Genomic DNA, 13,771 nt, shown 5'->3' on the forward strand with positions numbered 1-13,771 from the left:
TATTTGTTAATGTTAGTCCTAATTGATCTAGGACATCTCGTCCCCATAAATTTACGGGAAGATGATCCAATACATATGGCTGTATAGTTCCTTCACATCCTTCAGGATCCTTCCAATCTAATACCATTGCACTTCTATGGGGATTAGTCGCCACTCCTAGGCCTCGAAGCGTTTGAGTGGCTTGTTGTAATGGCCAATGTTTTGGCCATTCTTGACGAGAGATGATGCTAAGGTCTGCACCTATATCCAGTAGCCCATTAAATTCATGTCCTTGAATATTTAGTTTTAGCATGGGGCAAGAATCTAAATTTAAAGAAAGCAATGCCCAATCTACACCTGTGGAGCCTAATCCCCTGGAACCTCTTCCTACAGTACGACTGGAAAATTTATCATGTAGGCTGGGTATTATTAATAACTGTGCTATTCTATCTCCTGGTGAAATTACTGATATACCCCTTGGATAACAGGCTATAATTTTTATTTCACCTTCATAATCGGGATCAATTACCCCAGGATTTATCGTAAGTCCTTTTAGAGTAGAAGAACTGCGTCCTAATAATAAGCCTACTGTTCCTTTGGGAAGAGGCCCTTTTACCCCTGTGGGAATGATTTGAACTGCCATCTCTGGAGTTAGTACTGTTCTGGTAGAGGCACAGATGTCCAATCCTGCGCTTCCTCTGGTCTGTCTAGTGAGGGATCTAATGGATAATGTGTCCTGGGCACTACCCTAATGGTGTTGCTGGGTTCCTCCAGTGCCCCATATATTTGTGGTTGTGGGCCCTGGAGCATTAGGCCCCCCGTCCGTTCTTTGGCAATGGAGCCCGATGCCTTTCTCCATGGATAGACACCTGGTCCTTGTTTGTTTTTTGATAACGGAGTACCCTCTATGGTGGTTTGAGAACGGCATTCATTAGCCCAATGTCTCCCTCTATTGGCATCATGGGCAAATACCCGGTATTCTACTCCTTTGATACCTAGTTTTGTTAAACCCTCCTCCTATGGGGCAATTCCTTTTAAAATGTCCTGTTTGTTCACAATTGTAGCATGTTTTTGGCCTGGCATCTAAAGCCTGTTGTACTGCAGCTGCCAAGACTTGCCCTTGTTCATTAATGTCTCTACATAATTTAATATATGTGTTTAAATCTTCATGTTTCCATGGTCTAATGACTTCTCTGCACCAACGATTCGCTTGCTCATAAGCCAGTTGTTTTATTAATGGCATTGCTTGTTCTGTATTCCCAAAAACTCTGGTAGCTGTTTGAATAAGCCTATCTACAAATTCAGCGTAAGGTTTATTAGCTCCTTGTATTACCTTAGATAATTGACCTTGTAAACCTCCATGTCCTTGTAAAGTCTTCCATGCTCTAACCGCATCTACAGCAATTTGTAAGTATATGGCAGGATCACATGCAATTTGTTGCTGCTGACCCTCATAAGGTCCCTTTCCTAACAACATATCTAGATTTCTCTGAGGATAACCAGCTGCTGCATTTCGCCTAGCTGTCTCCTTGCAAAATTCCTCATTGCCAACCTTCCATAACAGGTATTGTTCTCCATTTAGCACAGCTTTACACATACTAGTCGAATCTGCTGACGTCATGTTCAAGTTGGTAATGGATTCGACCATGCTTACAGTGAAGAGTGCTTGAGGACCATAGGTTGTTACAGACTCTTTTAGCTGCTTCACTGTTTTGAAATCTAAAGCATGGTGAATTCGCTGCCCTCCTGCCTGCTCAAATACAGGGCATGCTAATATTTGAGTTCCTGTCTCAGGATCCCATCTATCAACTACGGGGGTTGGGGGCCTCCCAGCATATGGAGGTGGTGCTGTTGGTTGGACACTTACGCCCTCTGGTGATAGAAAGGTGTTAGTAGCAGTCTCCTGTTGTAACTTTTCCCCTGATGGCTTTTTCTGCTCTAAACTTTCTTCCTCTGTCTGACTAGTTCGAGAGACCTTCTCTTTTACTTGAATCAATGTCTTCTCCTTCCTCTACTATTGTCTGAACTGAAGGCTTTGGACTAAGCAAACAAGATACCAACGTCCACAATGGCAATGTGCCAACTGGCAGAGTTCCTGGGCTTTTCTTTTCTATTCTTTTTAAATCTTCACCATGATGGTTCCATTGTGATATATTTAACAACTCCTCCTTAAAAAGCCATGGGCTACATTTTTGTATTGTATCAATGTATGCCCTGACTGCTCTTGATTTTACTGAGATACCTCCTTCCTCTAACAATTTACTTAACACTCTTTAGGTTTGTTTTTTTTTACTAATTTCTGAGCCCATATTTCTACTATAATACAACCCAACAAGATAACACCAAACAAAACCGAAACAGAATGAAACAAAAATGGAACAAAAATTCATTATATCAGCCTTTCTTTCCTCCTGAAATGTCCATCCGTCCTTTCTCCCTATCTGTTCCTCAGACACAAATAGTTTTTCCTCAGATGTGAGCGGTTTTTCTTCCGTCTCACCCATCTCCAGGGATAGGCAACTTAAAACAAAAGCGAAACAAAACTAAAGAATCTTAAAATGGCTACCCATCCTCTCACCCTGCCCTCAGGGGCGAGCAGTTTACCTTATCACTTACCATCAGTTGTTCCCTGTATGGGCCATCAAATGCCTCAGTCTGGCTGGGCACAATTCAAGAGCCACTTGTCAAGCAGGAAGGAACTTTATTTTTAGAACACAGATGCCGCACCACAGGAGCTCTTCAGGAATTCCCTAAGAGCCCAATTGCCACTACCAGCTTCTGGCGAGGCCTCTCAACCCCCACTCCTCCTGCTCTTGAGGCCGATTGGCTGGGTCATATGGGTGGAGCCAAAAGAGTCCCCCAATGAGCAGCTCCGTGGTCTGAAAGGGCGGGGAAACAGCCCAATGAGCATCACCGCAGAGGAGCCAATCAGCTGGCAGCTGGAAGTTTGCTGGGGCCGCTGTGAGCCAATCAGCTGGAAGTTTGTTGGGGCCCCTTTCGCTGTGGCTCTCAACAGATTTGCTTTTGCTATTTTGCTTTTGTTTTGTATATGCCTTGTAGCTTTTTTGGTCCATTTCCTGAATTATTGTCATTTCTATTTGGTTCTTCATTTTCTTTGATGCATATCCTATAACTATTTTCTTTGTGATTACAATGTGGATTAAACTTAACATCCTAAAATCATAGTGTATTAATTTTAATTTAGACAAGTTTAACTTACATAGCATACAAAAATTCCGCTCTTGTATACCACTATCTCTACCCCTATTATTGATGCCAGTAATTGTCTTTATACTGGGCACCAAAACATAATCATTCTTTTCTATATCTTTAGTTCCTTAAATTGTGTAGAAATGTTATTATGCATCCTTACAATAATATTTTATAATTAAACATGTATTTGTCTCCATTTTTTAAAAAATAGGCTTCAAGTTACTGTCTAGTGTCCTTTCATTTCAGTCTGCAAGATTTCCTTGAGCATTTCCTGCAGGGAAAAATCTTGTGGTAACAGACTCAGGTCTTTTTTATCTGGGAATCTCTTTATTTTTCCCTCACCTTTGAAGGGCATTTTTGCCAGATATGATTCTGGTTGAGATTTTTTAACTTTGGAATATATTGAATATATTAGCCCATTGTCTTTTAGTCTCCAAAATTCTGATGAGAAATCTGATCTTATTGAAGGCCCCTTTTTTGCAAAAAGTATCTTCTGTTTGTCTTTAGAAAGTTTTATGTCTTACTTAGTCTCTTTTAGTTTACTTGTAACTTGTTTATATTCATGTCTTTCATCAAATTTGAGAAGTTTTGAACCATTGTTTCTTCAAATATTCTCCCTACCCCTTGAACTCCTTCTTCCCTTTCTGGTACTCCCAGAGTGCTTGCTTGGCCCATTTGATGGTATCCTGGTCCCTCAGGCTTTGTTCACCGCAGCTTTTTTTGTTTCTTAGACTTGATAATTACTTTCTTCCTGTTTTCAAGTTCACTGATTATTCTGCCTTTGCTTCCCTCTAATAAATTTTTAATTTTAGTTACTATACTTTCTTAGCTCCAGAAACGTTTTCCCTTTATATTTTCTTTTTATCAATTTCTCCATTTTGTTAATACATTGTGTCCCCGACTTTCCCCACACCTTCCTTTTGGTCTCTGAGCACTTTTGTTTTGGGATGCCTCAAACTCCTAGGTTCAAGTGATACTCTTGCCTTAGCCTCCCGAGTAGCTGGGACTGCAGGTGCACACCTCTGCACCACCACACTGACTCTCAGCATCTGTGACAGTCATTTTAAAGTCTTTGTCTAGCAGATCTGCCATCAGCACCCCCTCCCCTGTTGAGGATAGTTTCTAATTTACTATTTTTCCTTTGAATGAGAAACTCTTCTCTTTACGCCTTGTGAATTTTTTAAAATTGAAAACTGGCTAGTTGAATGAATCTAACAAAGTGGTAATTTAAAATAAGATCACTCTTTCCCCCTCGCCTCCCCCCACCTTTTCTTTGCTTTTTTAAGGGTATTTTTTTGTTGTTGTTCTTTTGAATTGTCTCTGCACCAAGGATCAACCTGAGGTATAAACTTAAGTTCTTAAAAGTTTGTGCCTTTGCTAGGGCAGGAGAAGTTACTTTTCAACATTCCCTATGTATGTGGTTGCTTTTGAATGTCTTAGTAATTTAGTCAGCTTTTTTACTGCTATAACCAGAAGGCCTGACAAGAACAATCAAGAGAAGGAAAAGTTTGGGGGCTCACAGTTTCAGAGCTCTCAGTCCACAAATGGCTAAACTCCATTCCTGGGGCTGAACATCATGGTGGAAGAGTATGGTGGAAGGAAGTGGCTCAAGACATCATACCAGGGAGCAGAGACCGCTCTACTCACCATGGATGAAATATATAACCCAAAAGTACACCCCCATCAACCCACCTCCTCCAGCCACACCCTACTGCCTACAGTTAGTTACCAGTTAATTCCTTTTAGGGGATTAATGCACTGATTAGGTTAAGGCTCTCATAACTCAATCATTTCACCTCTAAACCTCCTAGCATCGCCTCACATATGAGCTTTTGGGGAACACATATCTAAACCATAACACTTAATATTTAGTTCTGAAAACTTTTAGAAAAAGAAAAATGAATAGAAAGAGTGTTCTGGCCCTTTAATCTCATAGAAGTCTCTTCAACTGCAGAGGAAGGTATAACAGTGGCTGCCCACCTCTTTGTCTATACTTCTGTGAAACGCAGCAGCTATCAGCTCAGGTCCCTAGTATTTGCAGGACAGAGCCCTTTTTGCCCACTTTGGCTACTACAAGTTGTTCCAGGAACATGTAAATGGCTCCCTGCACGTGGTGGTAAAAGCTATGCTAAGAGCTGAAGTTGATCAGAATTACCAGTTTATCACAAGTTTCCCCTGGAAGATGCCATAGACCCCAGAGTTCCTAGGTACTTCTATCAGACATATTTGGGCAGCATCATCACCAAGTTTCGGGGACAGTTTCCTGATGCTTCCGGCTCCATTCTTCTCTGTTGCATATTCTTCTTTTCCTTTTCTTTTTTAAGATACTAATTTGCATCCCCTTGCTGATGATAATGATACTTTCAATCCTTTCCCCTACCAACTCGAGGCAATCACTAATTTACTTTTTACCTCTGTGGCAGGGTTTTGCAAACTACTATCATGAGCTAACTTCAGTTTGTGGCCTATTTTTGTAAATAACTCTAAGGGAACACAGCCAAGACCATTAATTTACATATAATCCATTGCTATTTTCTCTCCACAAATGCTGTATCGAGTAGTTGTTAACAGATCCTGCTTTATGGCCAACAAAGCCTAAAATATTTACCACATTGCCCTCCACAGAAGTGTTTCTACCTCTTGTTAGATTTTCATTGCTGTAATAAAATACCTGAGAAAATCATCTTAGAGGGGGGTTTACTTTGGCTCATGGTTTCAGAGGTTTCAGTCTATGTTGGCTGGCTCATTTTTTTCTGGGCCCATCATGGTGGAAGGATGTGTTGGAAGACAACTCTTCACCTCACGGAAGCTGAAGCACAGAGAGTGAACAAGAATAGGGCCAAGAAAAAAATATACCCTTCTAACACATGCCTCAGTGATCTAGCCTCTCTAACTAGGACCTACCTCCTGAAGTTTCTACCACTGCCCAGTAAGTTATGAGCTCATCAACTGATCATGAGGGCTCTGATCAAACCCTAACAGTCCCAACTCTGAACACTGCTGCATTAGGGACTAATCCTTCTATACATGAACCTTTTTGAGACAGTCCATATCCAAACCATAACACCTCTGCTTGCCTTTTCCAGACATTTACATGTACATGGAATCATACAATATATATTCTTTTTAATTTAACTTTCTTCATTTAGAATGATTTTGAGGTTCATTCATGTAGCAGGGATAACAATGTTACTTTTCATTGCTGAGTAATATCTCATTTTGCTTTTCAATTGGCCATTTGATAAGACACGGATTGTTTCCACACTTTAGCTATTATGAATCATAAGCTGTGAACATTCATGTACAAGTCTTGGTATAGGTATGTATTCATTTCTTTTGGGTAGAAAATAGAATTGCTGCATCATCTGATAGGTTTGTCTTTAACATTTTAAGAAAGTGTCAGACTGGTTTCCAAAATAGCCACACTATTTTACATTCAGCAGTAATGCATGAGAACTCCCTTTTCTCCATCATCCCCTACACTGTTATGCTTATCTCGATTATACCATGCCAGTGGGTGGAAAAATGACATCATTTTTGTGTTGTGGTTTTAAATTTGAATTTCTGAGTCATTAATGATGTTGATCATCTTCTGTGCTTTGAAACCATTTATTCATATATCCATCTATTTCCTTTTATAAAACATTTACTCAAAAAGTTTGCCCATTTATAAACCATTTCCTCATTGATGAATTTTAAGTTTTAAGGAATCTATGAGTCTTTGTCATAGAGATGCGATTTGCAGATAACTGCACATGCTGTGGATTGTCTATTTGGGTTCTTAGTGGTGTCTTCTGAAACATTTCCATTTGATGAGGTCTAATTAATTTTTAATGGACCTTTTGCTTTCATATTTTTTATTGAATCTCTTGGTTAGATCAAAATTTTTTTTGGACACAATCTTTTATTTTTTTTTTAATGTGTTGCTGAGGATTGAACCCAATGCCTCACAAATGTGAGGCAAGTGCCACAACCCCAGTCCATAGATCAAATCTTTGACTAACTTAAGGTCAGGAAGGTTCTGTCCTGTTTTCTTCTAGCAGTTACAGTTTCAGTTCTTATGTTAGGTCTTGAATTCACTCTGAATTGCTTTTTGCATATGGTGCAAGGTAATGTTTAGAACTGTCCCATCATTTGTCAAAAACATCAGCCTCCCCCTGTATGTCTCTGGAATATTTCCTGAGATCAACAGACTAAATCTAAAGGCTTGCTTTGGTACTCTACATTCCATCCCCTTGATCTGTGTGGATGTTAATACTACATTCGTTATCTTCCTGTAAAACCAAATAAACTTTCAAATAAAGAAATTTTTCCCAACTTGTTCTTTGTAAAAATTGTTTTGACTATGCTGGATGTCCTTGGCAATAATATACTAAATTTTAGCTTGTTAATGTCTGGGAAAAAAAATTGTGGCTAGGGAAAAAAAAAAGTGCTAGAATTTTTTTAGGGGTTGGGTTGTAGACATAGATCACTTTGGGGCGAACAGACATGTTAACAATTTTGAGTGTTCCAATGCAAGAATATAGAGTATCCATTTATTTAGATCATTATTATCCTTAGCAATATTTTGTAGTTTTCAGTGCATAAGCTTCACATCCTTTTTTACATTTACTTAAGTGCATTTATTATCAACTAACTTTTTCTTAATTTCACTTTGTTTGTTGCCAGTAGAAACACAAATGCTTTTTTGCACACTGATTGGGAAGCCTCTTATTATCCACTGCAATGTTAAACAGAAGTGGTGAGAGTGGACAGCCTGCCTTACTCCCTGCATTATCTACTGTCTATAGGTATGATGTTAGCTGCAGGTCTTTACAAACGCCTTCTCAACTGACTGAAAAAAGTTCCCTTCTATTCTACCTTATGATTGTTGAAAGTTTACCACAAAGGGGTGGATTTTGCAAGATGCTTCATGGAGTGAGATGATCATGTGGTTTTGTCCTTTATCCTATCAATAAGGTACATTATATGTATTGATTTCCAGATGTAGAATCATCCTTTCATTATTACTGCCATAAATCCTACGTGAACAGTGTGTAATTCTCTTTATATGCTGCTGGTTCTGTTTGCTATTTTTTCTTTCTTGAGGATTTTTGCATCTTTATTACTAAGAGATGTTGGCATATAGTTTTCTTAGGATATTTTTGTTTGGCTTTGATCAGAAAAATATCGGCCTCATAGGACATGTTAGGCAGTGCTCTCTATTTTTCTGGGAGAGTCTGTGAAAGACTGGTATTATTTCTTTAAATCTTTAACAGAAAACACCATGGAGCCATCTGGGCCTGGGTTTCTCATGATGAAGCTTTTAAGTACAACAGGTTTCTGATGGTAATTTTATTACTGCCCTGTTTCTCTGCTGTCTCCTTCCTAAACTGCTGACATTGTGCCCTGGAACTACATCTATTAAGCTTTCCCCCATCACCAACTATTTCACAGAAACTGTGGGTTATAGGGTTCCGTGTTTCCTGGTTAAGCTACATGCATGGGCTATAAGTGGGGTTTTTTTTAATACTATTTGATTTTTTATAGTTTTATTTATTTATTTATTTTTATGTGGTGCTGAGGATCGAAGTCAGCACTTTGCACATGCTCTGCACTCTACTGCTGAGCCACAGTGCCAGCCCCATAAGTGGTTTTTATTTACTCTTCTTGTTTGTATGTTTGGGGAGTATGTGTGGACAAATTTTGAATTGCCATTCATTCTAAGGTTATATCAACACCTTACAATATATTTAAAAAATTATGCTAATATTTTAATAAAGTTGTTTTAGTAAATGAGAAAAAGCTAGAAAAATTCACCCATCTATATAGAAATGATATTAATGACCTTTGAAATAAAACTTTATTAATATGTTGATCTAAAATAAACATATAACATTATTTTGCCATATATAAGATGATTAAAACTTTTAAAAAAGGAGGAATTTGGAAGGCTGTAGGTTTCTATACACGTTTAAAAGTTTAAAAAAGAAAAATTTGGGAAGTTTCCTTTTAGAAAGCTGACCATATAGTTTTTAAAAAAAAATCCTGCCATGCACTTTGAAGTTCAGGAGGCAGATCCAGTGCAAATTCAAGTCCTCCTAGGAAAGCCTCCTTACAAACTGGGAGCAGCTCACCAGAGGTCTCAACACCTGTGCTTTCTGACTCTGTCTTCATCCAGCTGCTGGCTTAAGGGCTTCACTTTCAAATACGCCCTGGTAAAACTGGTGCAAGACTGATTCCTAAAGGTTTCTGAGGGCTCAGATGATAGCAGACAGTCAACACAAGCAAAACAGTGAGGTCAGGCCTTCTGGGTCTGGATGGAAGCCCGGCATCAACACTCATTCTGTGAGGTTAGGCAATTCAACTTCTGAACCTTGGTTTTCTCATCAGTGCCAAGATGATCATAGCTACTTTGTAAGATTGTTGGAAAGGCTAAAAAGTTAATGCAAGTGATGGTGACATTAGCTACCACTACTCTCATCACACTGGCTTACTTAGGAGTGGTGGAAAGATACCACATGAAGAGCAAAAGGTGGGAAGAGCTATACACTCAGGTTGCAGTGGTGGCCTTGTTTTATCACCAGCAAAGCTCCTCTTAGAAACGCCTTTCTACTTATGTGATTGCCACCCTTGAGGAAATTAATAAAGTGATAAATAAGACAAAGTTTCTGGAGGGAAAAATGAAATGCAAGTCACTCCACAGCATAGCTGCCCTACTGCTCTTCCTATAGGATTATCACCTGTAGACACCTGACCTTTAAGCTAAATGGCCAAACCACTTACTAACCACTCATCAAGTGGTTGTTTTTGCAAAGCCAGGTAAACTGTCTCTAAAGGATAACCAAAGACATCTACTGAATGCTGGTGATGGTGTAGGAATCCACCCTATGTTTGAGAAGCCATGGTCTCTGAAGGTAAAAGATGGCTAAATTTCATAAGTACCTGTGGATTTGTACCTGTTAAGTCCTGCTCACTAATGTGCTGCTAGGAGCTCCTTAGGGATGTCTCAATAAGAAGAGGAATAAATCAATTATTTAGCAAAAACTGTAAAGGCAGGTTGATGACTACAGAGGGGGAAATACACTAAGACTGTCCTGTTTATAAGGTGATTTCCAAATTCTTAAGGAGCTTGATATATAGAACAGTGGTAGAAAACACTTGGCCAGCATGCATGAGGTCTTGGTTTCAATTCCCAGTACCCCCCACTTCCACATACACACAAATTCCTTTGATCTCGGTGTGGTGGCACATTTCTATAGTCTTAGCTATTAGACATCGAGGCAAGAGGATCGCTTGAGCCTAGTTGAACACAGTGAGATCCCATCTCAAAACAAAACAAAAATCATAAGGAAATACAGAAAGTCAAGAATAACCAGGGAAAAGAAACACTATAAAGGCCTCAGGCCAGCTGACATCAAGAGCCATCATGAGGATGCAGAGATTATAACAGTGGGCACAGTTTTGAAGACCAACAAGTTGGCCAGTGGGTAGAAGAGAGCCCAGAAATAGGTCCCGCCAGGATCCTACACAGGACAATTGTGAAATCGACACAGTGAGGAAGGGACAGTTTTTCTCAATAAATAACACTGGATAGCTAGAAATCCATACGGTAACATTTCTTCCTTAAACCCCACCTCTCATTATTAACACAAATCAATTCAGCAAATTTCAGATTTAAATGTGAAAGATAAAAAAGAAAAGAAAAAAACATAGTAGAGCACCTTCATGACCTTAGAGTAGATGGAATGCTGCTTATTCAGAACATGCTCATTATGAAGGAGAACATGAGGAAACTGTTCTCCATTAAAATGCAGAACATTTTTTTTTCACCAAATATATTCATACAACACAATGCATTCAACAAGACTTGTGTCCAGAAGAGATACATTTAAAACAACATGTCAATGTTAAAAGACAATCAATGCAACAGAATAATTGGCACTTTCACACAAGGACAATCCAGGGCCAATATAATAGTCTATGGAAAGTGCTCAATTTCATTAACAATCAGTGCAACAAAATCTGAAGCCACAAGATGCCATGCACACCCATAAGGATAAAGTGAAAAAGACCCACACCACAGTTGGTGAGACTATGGGACAACTGCAAATCTGGAAAGCTGGCAGTAGTCAATAAAGGTGAACATGACACATGTACTGTGGCCCTACAGTTCTATTCTACGGCAGAATTATAAAACTACATGCACAATAATTCATGTGCTAGAATAATCAGGGAAGTACCAACAGTTCCAAAGCTGCAAATGAACCAAACATCCATCAGATAAATAATATGTGGTTTATTCACACAATGGAATACTATACAACTGTGAGAATGAACCATGTACAAATACTTACAACAAAAAATTCACATACTGTTGAGTGAAAGAAGCCAGATACAAAGAATGCATAATGTTCAATTCCATTCACATAACATCTCAAACAAGACAAAACTAGTCTATGCTCTTCTAGCTGGATAGTGGTTATCATGGGGGGGGACAGTGGTCAGAAGGAAGCCTGAGAGGAACCTGGGTGTGAGTGCATGTATGTATTCTGCTAGTGAAGTGTCACTGAGGTCTGTATAGATGTCCTCCTTCAATAAAAAGTGAGAACAAAACCATCTGCCTCTGCCTGGCTCCTCTGCTCAGACAGCAGACATGTTCCCTTGCATTCTCTGCTCAGCCAAGGTCCACTACTTGTGCTGCCTCGCAGGTGGTATGAGGAGAAGCGCTCCCCAACACAGAGACCTGCAGGTATGGCTGCTGGCAGCAAGCCTCACCCTGTGAGTCCAAGCCCAGCTTTCCTCCTCGCCAGCATGTTCAAGTACTGGAGCATGCTCTCTACCTCTCTCCACAAGCCTCTCCTTCAGGAAACATGCAATTAAGTACTCAAGTTTTGAGCCCAAATGGTGGAGCCCCAACAGCTAACACCTCAGGCTTCAGGTAGTGAATGGGCGAGGATCATCTGGACCACACCCTTGGAGGTTTGTGACATGCAAGTGGACTGCAGGCACATCTTGGATGGGGTGATAAATGGCTGCCTCTGTTTTGGGCAAATCTGTATCCTCTCTAACCCAATTTTCTCACTGAAAGGAAAATAATGGTGCTCACACGATGAAGAGTTGTTGTAAGGATCAAAATGAATTACCATATGTAAAACATTTAGAAAAGCAACTGACACAAGGTAGGAGATTCATAAATGTGAGCTGTCAACTTTGGCTTTGTCTAAGGTGTGCTCTCCCCAAGGAAAGATGACCCAGGGTGAGTCTAGACAGTAGAGGGCTTGGGGTTCACCCAAGAGTCCCCACAGCCAAACTTTAGGGCACATTTCCAGGTATCTTATGTCTCAATCCTGCAGAGAAGCACACAGGTACATGTGTCAGGACTAAATGGAACAGAGAGAAACTGTAAAACACAGCAGGGCAGAAAAGCTGACAATCCCCGGCCCAGTCCCACATGGATCTACTACAAAGTAAACATGCAGCCACTGCATTCAAATGTCAAAGAATCAGGAACATTGCTATCAGAGGGAGGGACATAAAACATTTCTCAGATGCATAGTATTTGATGTAACAGCCGCTAGTGAGGTGGTACCATCAAACCCATGGTATAATATGACCACCGGGGCCTAAACATCACAGGCATTTTGATACAACTTCTATTCCAGGGTCCAGGCCCCTGGATATGGCCTCTACTTTGCAAGCCTAGAGACCTTTGCAGTGACTGGCTCAAGATGACCTACGTACAAAGCCTGAGGTAGATGAGGGAAAGTCAGCTTGTGAAACAAAACCACCAGAGGAGTCACATTACCACTCTGAACCTGTGGGTAGGCCTACACAAGAAGCTGCATCTTCATCAAAAGGAAACCTGAGGGCTAGGGAAATAGCTCAGTTGACAGAGTGCTTGCCTCGCAGCACCACAAAAAAGAAAAAAAAAAAGGGAAACCTGAATGCAAATCAGAGTACCACACTGGCAACAAGTTAAGAGGCTGAAGGATACGTTCTGCTTTTCACTAAGCAACACTGCACCCTTTTCACTAAGCAACACTGCACCCTACCTTACCAGGTGCTTGCTTCACTCACACCTGCTGCTCTGATCATCTAACACGTGAAGTCAGGCAGTGATCACACTTTCTAGACTTCCAACATGGGGTGAAGGAGTGGGCCAAGGAACCCACTGTACTGACCATGAACCTTTCAGTCATTACATGCTCATTAACATAAGCGAAAGCCTCTACTCAATGCCTTTTCCCACTGAAGCCAGGCTAAAGTTTTCTTGGGAAACACAGTGGACTCAGGCACAAGGCCCAGCTCACTATGCCAAGTCAGGTCTGCCACCCGCTGCAAATGAGAATGCCAGAGGTGTGGCTGAAACCGCTGGAATTTACTAGCTCCCCTCCTTGAACACTGTGGCCACCATCTTTCCCTGAGTAGATTCTAGGCCCAAAGAATTCAATGTTAGTGTTCTTGGTAGCACCACAATGTGGCCATGTTCCTACATCAATTATCTAGTTCTCAGGTTTTGTCTTTCCTAAATAGCTGATCTGATCTTCATTTCTAATTTCATCCTTGGAGGATAACTACTGAGCAGGTCTGTGAGTAC

Source organism: Marmota marmota, unplaced genomic scaffold, assembly GCF_001458135.2.
Source record: "Marmota marmota marmota unplaced genomic scaffold, marMar, whole genome shotgun sequence".
NCBI classification, from domain to species: Eukaryota; Metazoa; Chordata; class Mammalia; order Rodentia; family Sciuridae; genus Marmota; species Marmota marmota.